The sequence below is a fragment of the Trichechus manatus genome, unplaced genomic scaffold (assembly GCF_000243295.1).
Source record: "Trichechus manatus latirostris isolate Lorelei unplaced genomic scaffold, TriManLat1.0 scaffold00019, whole genome shotgun sequence".
Taxonomy (NCBI): Eukaryota; Metazoa; Chordata; class Mammalia; order Sirenia; family Trichechidae; genus Trichechus; species Trichechus manatus.
Window position 1 is genome coordinate 4521441 of NW_004443955.1, and position 9935 is coordinate 4531375.

The 9935-nt window shown below is 39.2% G+C and overlaps 1 pseudogene; it reads right to left on the bottom strand.

The window, feature by feature from the left end:
* Positions 1 to 7742: 7742 nt before the first annotated feature.
* Positions 7743 to 9112, bottom strand: LOC101346374 (isocitrate dehydrogenase [NADP] cytoplasmic pseudogene; annotated as a pseudogene).
* Between the last annotated feature and the right edge of the window lie 823 nt (positions 9113 to 9935).

Below are 9935 nucleotides of genomic sequence, written 5' to 3' on the forward strand. Positions count from 1 at the left end.
ATTTAAGTTGCTTCTTTTTCCCCATATTTCCTATAAATTGGATCTTAGATATAGTGGCTCCTGTTTGCAGATATAGAGATCCAGAACCACAGAACTCCAGGCTTGACGGCCACCCACTTCACCTGCCAACAGGTACCTGAGTCTTCTCTACAGTGCAATTCCCCAGGTAGCTTGCCTGGAAGGGAATGGTCTGAATTCATCCCTAGATGGGTAGGGAGCTCATTCCCCTGGGGCATAGTTGAGGAGCAAGATAGGGAAAGGAAGGGAGGTTTAAAAGGTCTCTGTCTAAAATCCAGAGCTAGTACAACTCACCTTATAATGCAACCTACTTAAGAGCCTTGGCAAGGAGGCAGGAGTCAGAAATTGAGGAAATAGCATTGAAAATGTGGACCTCAAACAGAGTCAGACCAAATCATTTGCTGTTGAGTGGATTCCGACTCATGGTGACCCTGTGTGCAAATTGGAGGTCTTGGACCTGGACAGAGCCCCAAATGGCTTAGGTGTATCCACAGGTAACTTTTCTAGTTTCCCCATTGAGGTTAAGAATTGGTTTGCAATCACTGGCAAAAGCAGATAAAGCACCCATTCTCTTGCAATTAAATTTCTCCTTCACAATAAGGAAATTCCACAACTTCCGGGGAAATTTTTGGGTATAAGTCCACATCCCTAAATTGGAATAAACCCCGCCACCCCCCAGGACAGACTTTCTCTACATAGTCTCCTCCGACAAGGCTGATGAAGGGTCCTGCACATGAGGAAAGTAGCTTTGGGGCCTTGATCCACCAGTAGCTGACCTACCTTTGAAGCACTCTGCCCTTACACTCAACTTGTTTGTTCAAAGTTCTAGACTATTTTTTTTACACTCAAGGATGCAGAGCTATTCTTGAGACAATCTCTAAATTCAGGTGGGATATACTCAAGGTCATACTTTGGCTCTCTTAAACTTGTTTTAATTTTCTTCAGCTTCAACTTGAACTTGCATGTGAACAATTTATAGTTGCAACAGTACATCAATAGAGAACTGCCAGAAATTCAAGCTGGATTCAGAAGAAGATGTGGAATGAGAGATATCATTGCTGATGTTAGATGGATCCTGGCTGAAAGCAGAGAATGCCAGAAAGATATTTACCTGGGTTTCATTGGCCATGCAAAGGCATTCAACTGTGTGGATCATAACAAATTATGGAAAACATTGCAAAGAATGGAAGTTGCAGAGCGCTTAATTGTGCTCATGCAGAACCTGTACTTAGACCAACAGGCAGTCATTCAAACAGAAAAGGGTATATTGCTTGATTTAAAATCAGAAAAGATGTGCGTCAGTGTTGCATTCTTTTACCATACTTATTCAATCTGTGTGATGAGCAAAAATCCGAGAACCTGGACTATATGAAGAAGAACGAGGCATCAGGACTGGAGGAAGACTCATTAACAACCTGCAATATTCAAGTGACACAATCTTGCTTACTAAAAGTGAAGAGAACTTGAAGTACTAACTGATGAAGATCAAAGACTATAGCCTTCAGTATGGATTACATCTCAATAGAAAGAAAACAAAAATCCTCACAACTTGATCAGTAACCAACATCATGATAAATGGAGAAGAGATTGAAGTTGTCAAGAATTTCGTTTTACTTGGATCCAGAATCAACACCCATGGAAGCAGCAGTCAAGAAATCAAAGGATGCATTTTGTTGGGCAAATCTGCTGCAAAAGACTTCTTTAAAGTGTTAAAAAGCAAAGATACCACTTTAAGTACTAAAGTGTGCCTGACCCAAGTCATGATAATTTTAATCCCCTCAAATGCATTCAAAAGCTGGACATTGAATAAGGAAGATGGAAGAAGAATTGATGCCTTTGAATTATGGTGTTGGCGAAGAACATTGAATATATCATGGACTGCCAGAGAACAAACAAGTCTGTCTTGGAAGAAATATAGCCAGAGTGCTCCTTAGAAGTAGGATGGCAAGACTTCGTCTCACATACTTTGAGCATGTTATCAGGCGACACCAGTCATCAGTGAAGGACATCATGGGTCAGCAAAAAAGTGGAAGACCCTTGACATGGGATTGACACGCTGGCTGCAACAATGGGCTCAAACATAATGATTGCTAGGATGGCACAAGACCCAGCAGTGTTTCATTCTGTTGTACATAGGGTCGCTATGAGTCAGCACTGACTTGACAGCACGTAAGAACACCAACATGCCCAAACTGGATGTGCTAATTTAAGTGTCCTAAACTATTTATAGAAATGCTGAGCAGGACAAGGCCCAAGACGGAGCTCTGAAGCTCTCCGTTTGGCCCTGTGATAGTTAATGTTACCGGTCAACTTGGCTAGGCCATGATTCTCAGTATTATGTAATTATCCACCATTTTGTGATCTGATGTAATTATCCTCCATTTTGTGATATAATGTAATCACCTCCATGATGTGATCAGCCGATCAGTTTTAAGAGGAGTTTCCCTGGGGGTATGGACGTTCTGGCAAATCTCATTGCTGTTCTGGATCCTGTGTCCAGCTTCTTGTCATCTGACCTCCAGTTCTTAGGACTTGGCCAGCAGCCTGCCATCTGACCTGCCACTTGTGGGTTTGTCAGCTCCTGTAGCCATGAGAGTCAGAAGATTCCAGCCTGCGCGTGACCCATGGACTTTGGGACTTGCCAGCCTCCACAACAGCGTAAGCCATTTCCTTGAAATAAATCTCTCTCTCTATATATATATATATATATATACACACACATATATGTTGCTGTTATTATGTGTGGCCAAATCTGTTCCAACTCATGGTGACCCTATGCACAACAGAACAAAATGCTGCCCGGTCCTGCACCATCCTCACAACTGTTGCTATGTTTGAGTCCATTGTTGCAGCCACTGTGTCAATCCACCCCATTGAGGATCTTCCTCTTTTTCACTGATCCTCTACTTTACCAAGCATGATGTCCTTCTCCAGGGAGTGATCCCTCCTGACTCCATGTCCAAAGTATGTGAGACAAAGTCTCGCCATCCTCACTTCTAAGGAGCATTCTGGCTGTACTTCTTCCAAGACAGATTTGTTCATTCTTTTGGAAGTCCATGGTATATTCAATAGTCTTCACAAACTCCATAATTCAAAGGCATCAATTCTTCTTCGACCTTTCTTATTCATTGTCCGACTTTCACATACATATGAGGCAATTGAAAATACCATGGCTTGGGTCAGGCGCTGTAGTTCTCAAAGTGACAGCTTTGCTTTTTAATTCTTTAAAGCAATCTTTTGCAGCAGATTTGTCCAATGCAATGCATTGTTTATAATTTATTGACTGCTGCTTCCATGGGCATTTATTGCGGATACAAGTAAAATGAAATCCTTGACAACTTTAATCTCTTCTCCATTTATCATGATGTTGTTTATTGGTCCAATTGTGAGGATTTTTATTTTCCTTACTTTGAGGTGGAAACCCTGGTGGCAAAGTGGTTAAGAGCTATGGCTGCTAACCAAAAGGTCAGCAGTTCAAATCCACCTGGCACTACTTGGAAACCCTATGTGGCTGTTCTATCCTGTCCTTTAAGGTCCCTACGAGTCAGAATCGACTCAACGGCAACAGGTTTTTTTGGTTTTATGTTGAGGTATAATCCATACTGAAGGCTGTACTCTTTGATTTTCATCAATAAGTGCTTAAAGTCCTCTTCATTTTCAGCAAGCAAAATTGTCAACTGCATAAGCCACATTCTTCCTCATATTGTCCAGTTTCTCGGATTCTTTGTTCAGCACACAGATTGAATATGTGTAATCAAAGGATATATAACCTTGATGCACACCTTTCCTGACTTTAAACCACACAGTATTTCCTTGTTCTGTTCAAATGACTGCCTCTTGATCTATGTACAGTTTTCTCATGAGCACAGTTAAGTGTTCTGGAATTCCCATTCTTCACAATGTTATCCATAATTTGTTATGCTCCACACAGTCGAATGCCTTTGCATAGTCAATAAAACTTAGGTAAACATCTTTCTGGTATTCTCTGCTTTCAGCCAGGATCCATCTGACATCAACAGTGATATCTCTTGTTCAGATATCCTCTTCTGAATCCGGCTTCAATTTCTGGCAGTTTCGTGCCAATGTACTGCTGCAACTGTTTTTGAATAATCTTCAGCACAATTATAGTTGTGTGTGATATTAATGATATTGTTTGATAATTTCCACATTCGTTTGGGTAACTTTTCTTTGGAAGAGGCCAAAATATAAAGATTACAGCCTTGGAAATCCTATGGGGCAGTTCCACTCTTTCCCGTTGGGTTGCTATGAGTTAGAATCAGCTCTGTGGTGATGGGTTTGGGTTTTTTTGTTTGTTTTAGTTCAGTAAAATTTTTGTTAAAAAAAGAAAGACCTCCATTCATGGGGGGCTCAGGAAGCAATGCCCCTATTTTCTTCCATTGTTCAATCAGAACAATGGACCCAAACATACCAGTAATCATGAAGATGGCACAGGACCAGGCAACGTTTCTTTCTATTATACTTAGGGTCACTGGAGACCAAGCTGACTTGACAGCTATCAACAATAACATCAAAGGCTGAGAAAACACTTTCTCTGACTGGTCTTTCCCTGGTGAGTAGAGTTCCTTAGTTCATGTGGCTTTAGACTGAGGCATTAGCATGACCTCCTTGTGAACTCCCCTTTCCCACAGAAGAGAATGTTAGGAGTTCTTAGAGCGATGTGGAGGCTCAGGCATTATGAGACAACATCACAGAACTATGCATCCCGACATGATTTCCTGTTTGATTTAGGACTTTCTAAAGTAAATAAACTTCATCTCAAATGTGTTTCACAGCTATTTATAGGCTTAGGTGACTTTGGTGATTCCCACATCTTCCCCCTTCCCAGTGTCAAATTTTCCTTTTATAACTTCAAGTTTTAATTGGATTTAGGAAATCTCCCTTTATTAAGGATTAAAAAAAATTATATTTCCTTTTAGTACTTTAATTTTACTTTAAAAATACATTTAATTTTAATATAGTTGAAATTTGTAGTTTTAAGTAGATATCTAATTGTTACTTTATAAATGGATTTATCATTTTTTCAATATAACTGGAACCCAGGGACTCCAGGTCATATAGTAACTCAACATTTAGCCATTAAAGGAACTGCCAACTATGTTCCAAAGTGGCTGTACCATTTTCCATTCCCACCAGCAGTGTGTGAGGTTTGCTCCACATCCATACAAACACTTGTTATTTTCTCTCTTTTGATTATAGCCATCCTAGTGGGCTTGAGGAGTCCCTGGGTGGTGCAAACGGTTAATATGCTCGGCTGCTAACTGAAAGGTTGGAGTTGTGAGTCTACCCAGAGGTGCTTCAGAATAAAGGCCTGGCAATCTACTTCCAAAAAATAAGCCATTGAAACTTTATAGAACATAGTTTTACTCTGATACACATGGGTTGCCACGAGTTGCAGTCCAGTTGACAGCAACTGGTTTTTAGTAGTTGTGAAGTGGTATCTTATTTGGTTTTCATTTGCATGGCTTATGATGTTGAGCATCTTTTCATTTGCTTATTAGTAATTTTTATATCTTCTTTGGATAACTGTCCATTTAGAACTTCTACACATTTTTAATTCCGTTATTTGTCTTCTATTGTTGAGTTATAGTAGCTCTTTAATATCCTAGATACAAACTGCTTTTCAGATATGTGATTTCAAAAATTTTTCTCTCATTTTCTAGGTTGTTTTTTCACTTTCTTGATAATGTTCTTTGAAGCACAAGTTTTTTGTTTTGATGATGTCCAGTTTATCTTTTCTTTTCTTCTACGGTTTCCGCTCTTGAGGTCATGTCTAAGAATCCATTGTCTAATCCAAAGTCATGAAGTTTTATGCCTATGCGTTCTAAGAGTTTGTTATGAATTGAATTGAGCCCCCCAGAAATATGTAGTGGAACTCCTAATCCCTATACCTGTAAATATAACTGAGTTTGGAAATAGGGGTTTTATTTTCTTATGTTAACATGTTATGTTTTCTTATGTTAATAAGGTCATACCAGAGTAGGTTTGGTACTAAAACTCATCGCTTTTGAGTGGTGTTTTATAAAAACAGCAGAATAGATGCAGACACACACACAATGGAAGATGCTATGTGAAAACAGACACACATGGCAGATGCATCTACAAGCCCAGGAATGCCAATGGTTGCTGGCCACTACTAGAAGCTGAGATAGACAAAGATGGCCTTTTCCCTGGAGCCACACCCTGAATTCAGACTTCTAGCCTCCAGAAATGTGAGAAGATACATTTCTATTTTTTAAAGACACACACTTTGTAGCATTTTTGTTACAGCATCACTAGGTAAGTAAGACTTGGAATATCTTTTCATTTATTTAGGTCTTCTTTAATTTCTTTCCACAAAGTTTTGAAGTTTTCTAAGTTCTGTGCTTCTTTTGTCAGATTTATTTCCAAGTATTTAATTCTTTTGGATGCTATTGTAAATGGAATTATTTCCTTAATTTCATTTTTGGTTTGCTCACTGCTACTGTATAGAAATATAATTGATTCTTTGTATTGATATTGTGTCCTACAAATTTGTTGAATTTATTTGTTAGTTATAATAGTAAAGGACCTGCACCATCCTCCTAACTGTTGTTATTTTTTTTTTTAGTCATTAGCATTTAATATTATTTAAAATTAACAGTTCAGGGGAGGAACATGACTAGAATAGTGTTGAACAATAACTTCTGAAAAATCATATTTATATAAAAGAAAGAAAACAAGCCAACAGAAGTCCAAAAAAGATGCAGCTTGTATTATTGCACTTGGATGAAAAATGTATTTAGGGCACCATAATACTCAGGCCACACAAGACGAGGTGAGACAGGACAGAGGACAAATCTCCAGGTAGTATTTATTCTGCATTCCAAACTCTCCTGTGTCCTCAAAAGTATTCAGCATCTTCAAAACATTCAACAAAGTTCTTTCCAAAAATGACTGCCGAACATTTTAATTACACTCATGTTCTTTGTCCCAAATCACACACAAGTTCAAAGTACAGCTCCATCTCACAAAATAGGGCATCAGTATCACCAAAACCACCCAGTGCCCCAGGCCATGGATGCGGGGAGGAGAGTAAATTTGGAAGAGAACAATAGTGTGGCTCTGGTTTACCCTTTCAAGCACTCTTTATTTTGGTCATTTATTTCTGAACATGAGAAAAAGTGGCAGTAAGTACAATGAGTACTAAAGTAATTCCTGGGCTGCTACTAGAAAATAAAGTACAGGCAGTCCCTGGATTATGGAATGAGATCAGTTCCTAACTCTGTCTTTAAGTCAAATTTGTACGGAAGTCGAAACAGTTAAGTATTATTCATATCTAATGTCAGTCAAATGTTTGTCTTAGTATATAGTGTACTTTTCTATGCATAAAAAACATTAAAGAAACACTTCCAGATACATTAAAACATCTTTAACATAATACAGTGATAATAATGTTTTGATACACATTGTTGGTTATTATGAATCACTGTATATACCTCAAATTTTTAATATAATAGGCTTTATGGGGGTTGGTTCGTAACTACGGGTTGTACGTAAATTGGACGTTCATAACCTGGGGACTGCCTGTAAAACAAAGTCTCCTGCCACATTCATGAAGGTGGCAGTAACTGTAGGTATAAGAAGAAAAAATGTAAATGTATAGAAAAGATAATTTCTGGTTTCTAAACAAATTACAAAATTGATTTTGTTTTTACCTTTGAGTGCTATACAGAAAAATGTAAACCAATGGACCTAGTTACAAAAAAAAAAAAAACCCTTAGGCTCCTAAGACAAGGTATAATCTTAAAGTTTGGCGTGAGCTAACTTTATCTTCAAGTTTTCTTCAAGTTTGTCCATGAACTCAAAGGTATTCAAGTAGTCAGATCGTTGCACGTTGGGTAAACCTTTAATGCAAGCAGCCAAGTCCTTGGTGAGGAAGCCAGCCTCAATGGTCTCAATACAGACTTCTTCCAAAGCCTGTGCAAATAAACTGAGCTCTTTGTTGTTATCAAGCTTAGCTCTATGGGCTAACCCTCTTGTTCAGGCAAAAATGGAAGCAGTGGGATTGGTGGACGTCTCCCGTCCTTGTTGGTACATGTGGTAGTGACGAGTGACAGTCCCATGAGCAGCCTCCGCTTCTACTGTCTTGCCATCTTGGGCTACGGAGTCCAACTGCACGTCGCCATCATAGTTCTTACAGGCCCAGATGAAGCCACCTTCTGATTTCATAGCTTTGGCCACCATGTCATCGATGAGCCTATGTTCATACCAGATATTTTGGGCTTCAAATTGGGATTTGTACTGCTTGTCATTATATCTCCTGAAAGATGTCTTTAAAACGTCCATCATATTTATTCAGAATAGTGTTTTTGGTGCTCAGATACAAAGGCCAACCCTTAGCCAGAGCCATCTGGAAAGAACTATGTGCAAAATCTTCAGTGGATTTATCTTGATTGTACATCCCCATGGCAACACCACCACCGTCTTCAAAATCATGTACCAAGTATGTCACCTCTTGGGCTCCATCACTTGGCTTGTAGGTTATCTCTACTTTTCCAGGTCCAGGAACAACAAAATCGGTTGCTCTGTATTGATCACCATTAGCATGGCGACCTGTGATGATAGGTTTTACCCATCCACTCACAAACCAGGGGATATTTTTGCAGATGATAGCTTCCCTGAAGACAGTGCCACCCAGAATATTTCGGATGGTGCCATTTGGCGATTTCCACATTTGTTTCAACTTGAACTCCTCAACCCTCTTTTCATCAGGGGTGATAGTAGCACACTTGATGCCAACGTTATATTTCTTTACAGCTTCTGCAGCATCCTTGGTGACCTGGTCGTTGGTGGCATCACGATTTTCTATACCTAAATCATAGCTGTGCAGGTCCAACTCCATACAGGGGAAAATGAGTTTTTCTTTAATTAGTTCCCAAATGACTCGAGTCATTTCATCTCCTTGCATCTCTACCACAGAACCGCCATGGATTTTTGGGGACATTATGACTTCAACAGATCTCTACAGTGAAATCAACTTGTAATCAGCCCAACGCCTCTCAATCTTGCAGACTCAGCTGAAAGCAGTCTATCTCCTGCAGGGGAATAGGTGCTGGCAAGGAGCGAGGGACGCTGCAGTCACTCACACGCTCAAACTCACACGCGCACCTAATTGTTGTTATTTTTGAGCCCATTGTTGCAGCCACTGTGGCAATCCATTTTGTTGAGGGTCTTCTTCTTTTTCACTGGCCCTCTGGACTTTACCAAGCATGATGTCCTTCTCCAGTAACTGGTTCCTCCTGATAACATGTCCAAAGTATGTGAGACAAAGTCTTACCATCCTTGTTTCTAAAGAGTATTCTGGCTGTACTTCTTCCAAGACAGATTTGTTCATTCTTTTGACAGTCCATGGTATATTCAGTATTCTTCACCAACATCGTAATTCAAAGGCATCAATTCTTTTTCTTTCTTCCTTATTCATTGTCCAGCTTTCACATGGATATGAGGCGATTGAAAATACCATGGCTTGGGTTAGGCGCACCTTAATCCTTGAAAAGGGTTTGGTTTTGGTTTTAGGTTTATTCCTAGGTAATTAATTTTTGTATTACTCTTATTAAATGGAATCATTTACTTTCAATTACATTTCCTATTGTTATATCAGGATGTTGTTGGTATTTGTATATTGTTCTCTATCCAACAACATTGACAAACTCTTTTTAGTTCTTAAAATTTATCTACAGACTTTCTGGGCTTTCTGTGTGCTGTGTTATATTATTTGCAAACAAGGAAACACTTATCTCTTCCTATCAAGTCTTTCGCATCTTATTTCTTCCTCTGCTTTTATTTCATTGGTAAGAACCTTTAATGTAATGTAGAATAGAATCAGTGCAACCAGCTTCTTTGTTAGTGTGACTTACTTTAATGGAAATACTTCTAGG